We start from the raw sequence: 4,621 nt of genomic DNA, 5'->3' as shown, positions 1-4,621 counted from the left end.
CCCCCCGTGCGCGCGCGCGCCGTACGTCGCCGCCGCCGTACATGGACGCCGCCATACATTGATGCTATTATCCATCCCCGAGCACATGACAAAACAAGGAGCAGCCGGGGAGGTGGGGGAGCCCGTCGTCTTGGCAACAGACTGATTTGCAAAATGTAAGCGGTCTGCAGCAGCGCAGGGAGAGGAAAGAGCATGTCCCCAAAGTGTCATAAATCTGTCTAACCGCAGTTGATGCATGAGTTACATTTCTCCCGCTAACCTGCAAGACACCAAAAAAGCCAAACAGAGACTTCTCGTAGGTTTCAAAAAAAAAAAAAAAAAAGGAAAATAAATAAATAAACGGTGGCTTCACTCAGTTGCGTTTTGGAAGGCGATGGACAAAACTTTGGGTTGGTGGTTTTTGCCTTTTTTTTTCAATTTTTTTTTTTTTTTCAAGTTTATTTCTCTTTGTCTGCCCGTCATAATGGGATTACGTGTGGCAAAGGAAAAAGAGAGAATACAAAATAGAGGTGTGCACAGCAGGCTATGGAGCTTAGCCCAGGCTAATTGACTATATCCAAATTAAGTATGCCATCACTTGCAGTGTGACAAATGGATTTGACTTATTCAGTATACAAAAATAGAGATCATTAATGCAATCTTCAGTGGCAGGCCTCGTGAAGAAAGCCTAGAAAAACTGCCCCAGTTTTTTTTTTTTTTTTTCCCCCTCTTGTCTTTTTTATTGGGGGAAAATACATAATACAAATTTTTGTGGTTCTGTTTTTTAAAAAAAAATAAAGAGTGAAGGGGTTTGAAACACCAAAGCACCGGTACCGTGTTGAAAGGGTGCATGATTCTGCTCCTCTCACACTCTTTTTGGAGTTAAAAGCAGCTATTGCAGCATCTTTGTTGTGCCCCCAGCCTATATTAACATAGGGTTTGAAGTTACCCAGGCCCAGGGTGTTTCGTAGTCGTCTTCTCTGGGCTCCAGTCAAAACTAAGTTTTAACAATTAGCTGTAAAAACATTCCTCTGAGCTTGGGAATGCAACAGCCTTATTACCTCATCATGGAAATTTCTAGCTTAGTTAATTTAAATATTGTTTCTTAGTTTCTGGGTCAATTAAATTTAAATGATGTATTTTATGCTTCGTGACCAATTAAATTAATAGGTTATTACAAAAAATATTATCATCTTTTTTGATTAAAGAGCTGTGAGTACAGTATATTTTATAAGCAATTTTCATTAGTTCAAAACTGTTCCTTTAGGCTAGATTAAGCAGCTATTCATTGCTAGAGCCTTGAGACCTGATTCCAAGGTGTTCGGCGCATTCACGGCGCGCTCTTACTTAGAACTAAAGCCAATTGAACCTACTTAGCAATAGCGTATGCCTTTCACCCTTGATGATTATGGAGCTTATAGCTCTCCGAAACAATACACCTGTCAGTTCCCATCAGCTACAGCAATCCAAGCAGAAGGCAGAGGCCCACAGAAAGCAGGAGGTTTTATTGTTTTAGGTCCAATTTTTTTTCTTATTGTTCTCCCAAACCCACTGAAAGGTTGACTGAGTCGCACGTCTGATTTTTTCGGACAGAAGTGAGCAGGGGGAAGGAATTAATTGATAACTGGTATTGATTATATGTATTTTTTTAGTGTGTTTAAAAATACAGGTTTGATTTAACAGTCCTCCTTAGTAATCCTATCAATTTCGGCTTCGTACGAGGCCTTTGTTCAGCGATGTATGCGCTCGCTGTACAGCCTCTGTTTGAGTGGCACACATACTTGGGATAGATTCCAAGTGATTGGGCTTGAGAGCTAAATAAATAACTGTTGATAAACCTCGCCTCCGATTTAACCCATCTCTCCTCATTAACTGCTATGGGTTCCCTGCCTTGTATTCCCAGCACGCTTTTAGAAGCAGGGAGATGCAGGCGGGTAGCTGGAGTGAGGCCATGGGGAACAGAGCCCACCTGAGAGCCCTCGCAGGGCTTCCCCGGCCTGGTGCCACAACCCAGTGTGACGTTAGTCATCATCGGGCTGGCTCGGCCTCCGGCGAGCTTCCGCGTTGGAAGCGTCTCCATCGCACACATTCCTGACCATAAAAGCAGAAAGCGGTTTTATCGCCCAAAACTCTTATGTTTGGAGGAGGGGAGGATGTTCTCGGGTTGGTTTTTTTTTCATTTTGACCCGGGAATCCTTCCCATTGCCGTCGTTGTGGGTCCATACGTGGGCTTGGGTCCCACGAAGGCCACTGCACGTGCACCCCCGTGACTCCACGTCCCGCCTTTGGCTCGAGCCCGGCCTGCCTGTGCCAGAGCGGAGGAGCTTCACGGCCTGATGTTGGTCGCTGCTCCTCACCACTCACCACCACCTCTTTCTCTCCACAGGGCTGCAAAGTATGCCAGGGGATTATGTGTCTCGGGGTAGTCCAATGGGTATGAATATGGGACAGCCAAGCTATACCCCACCCCAGATGCCCCCCCATCCTGCTCAGCTGCGTCATGGCCCCCCCATGCATACCTACATTCCTGGACACCCTCACCACCCAGCGATGATGATGCATGGAGGACCACCCCACCCTGGAATGCCCATGTCAGCATCAAGCCCCACAATGCTTCATACCGGCGAGCCGGCAGTGAGCGGACAAGTGATGGACATTCATGCTCAGTAGCTTAAGGGAAACGCGTTGTCTGCAGCGACGGTAGATTTCAAACATTGTCTTTCTGCAATGACTATGGAGTTCTTGGCGTCAACTTTGGACCAAGGGACGTTCCGATTCTTCACAGGGACCCTGAAAAGCAGGAAAACACCAACCGAAGTCAACTTCTGGGGACATGCTAAATACCTATATAAGACATTAAGAGAACAAAGAGTGAAATATTGTAAAATGCTATTATACTGTTATCCATATTACGTTGTTTCTTATAGATTTTTTAAAAAAAATGTGAAATTTTTCCACACTATGTGTGTTGTTTCCATAGCTCTTCACTTCCTCCAGAAGCCTCCTTACATTAAAAAAGAAGCCTTACACTTATCCTGCAAATGACAGAAAGGGCTTATTTGCAGGATTTTTAGAGCATTAAAATAACTATGTCAGGCAGAAGAATCTTTCTTCTATCCTAGGATTTCAGCCATGCACACTCTATCTCTCCTCTCTCCTCCTCCTTTCTCTCTGTCTGTCTTTCTTCCCCTTCTCTCACTTTCTCCCTGTCTCTCTCCCTCTCTCTCTTTCTAGCCTGGGGCGTGAATTTGCATGTCTAATTCATTTACTCACCATATTTGAATTGGCCTGAACAGATGTAAATCGGGAAGGATGGGAAAAACTGCAGTCATCAACAATGATTAATCAGCTGTTGCAGGCAGTGTCTTAAGGAGACTGGTAGGAGGAAGCATGGAAACGGAAAGGCAGTGTATTTGAAGCCTAATTGTCACATCAGAGCATCCTTGTCCCCATGCAGCAACCACCACCTTGTACATCACTTCCTGTTTTATGCAGCTCGAAACATGGACTGAAGATTTATTTTTAATATGTTGACTTTCTTTCTGGGCAAGACATCGGTCATGTGTGCATTCTTCTTTTTTTTTTTTTTTTCTTTTTTTTTTTTTTTCCCCCATAGTCCCATCATGGAGCATTTATGTATACATTGTAAATAAATTTTGTGCAAAAAGGACTGGAAAAATGATCTGTATTATTGCAATTTTTTGTAAAAGTAGCAGTTTGGTATGAGTTGGCATGCATACAGATTTACTAAGTGGGATAAGCTAATTATACTTTTGTTGTGGTTAAACAAATGCTTGTTGATAGCCTTTTTCTATCAAGAAACCAAGGAGCTAATTATTATTAATAATAATCATTGCACACTGAGTCTTAGAGTTTCTGATTGAAACAGTTTGGATTGTATAATAACTCAAAGCCCAGTTGTAGTAGTTTGAGTGCAGTAATGAAATCTGAATCTAAAATAAAAACAAATTATTTTTTGTCATGGTGACTCCACTGCTTGCAAAATTTGTTTCCTGCCCTCCTTTCAGTATTTGTAGCCATTCTATCCCAAATTGGGAGCGGAGCAGCTACAAAAAGCAGCTAGCTCCTGAAATGTTCCTATCTTTTGCTTTTTAAATATCAGGTTCTTATTTAAAGAATGTAAAAGTAATGCTACGCTGCATAAAGAAGCTTTCTTGGAACTATAAATTTTGAGGATGGGTACTGTTGCCTGTTAATAAATGTAATATTCGGGCAGTATTGGACAGAAATTTGTAAATAGCATTACCCCGCCCCCCCCCAAATCATAATTCTAACCCACAGTTTAAATTATTTGAGTCACTGATGTATTAGATTTCTTTCTGGAACTGGACATATTAAGGAAGGAGGCAAATAAAACTTGGAAAACATTGCCTGGGCAATACATATGTGTAAGCGAGGGCCGGGCTGGTGCAGGCTGTCCTCTCCTTGACCAGTTTCCTCACCCAGCTCAACTTTCTGCACCGCAGCCAGCGAGTTAAACCGCACCAGATTGCCGGGGTAGGGCTGCGGTACCTTCTCGTTCGCTTTAAAGAAAATCGCAGCTCTATTAAAAACAAAACCAACAAAAGTTTACCGGAAAATTACACAAAGATCTTAATTAAAGCAAAATCATGCTACAGCC

General features: G+C 42.8%; 1 protein-coding gene across 1 annotated transcript in view; it reads left to right on the top strand.

The window, feature by feature from the left end:
• LOC103781398 (homeobox protein Meis1-like) overlaps window positions 1-3,550 on the top strand; it is a 55,027-nt gene extending 51,477 nt beyond the window's left edge. The window contains exon 9 of the mRNA XM_008949113.1: window positions 2,366-3,550. The gene's annotated coding sequence lies outside the window, so the exon portion shown is untranslated. The remainder of the gene's footprint in view (window positions 1-2,365) is intronic.
• Window positions 3,551-4,621: the final 1,071 nt, after the last annotated feature.

Source organism: Merops nubicus, unplaced genomic scaffold (assembly GCF_000691845.1).
Source record: "Merops nubicus isolate BGI_N331 unplaced genomic scaffold, ASM69184v1 scaffold22631, whole genome shotgun sequence".
Classification (NCBI taxonomy): Eukaryota; Metazoa; Chordata; class Aves; order Coraciiformes; family Meropidae; genus Merops; species Merops nubicus.
The sequence above is the reverse complement of the archived record's forward strand: the minus strand, read 5'-3'. Positions and strand labels throughout refer to the sequence as shown.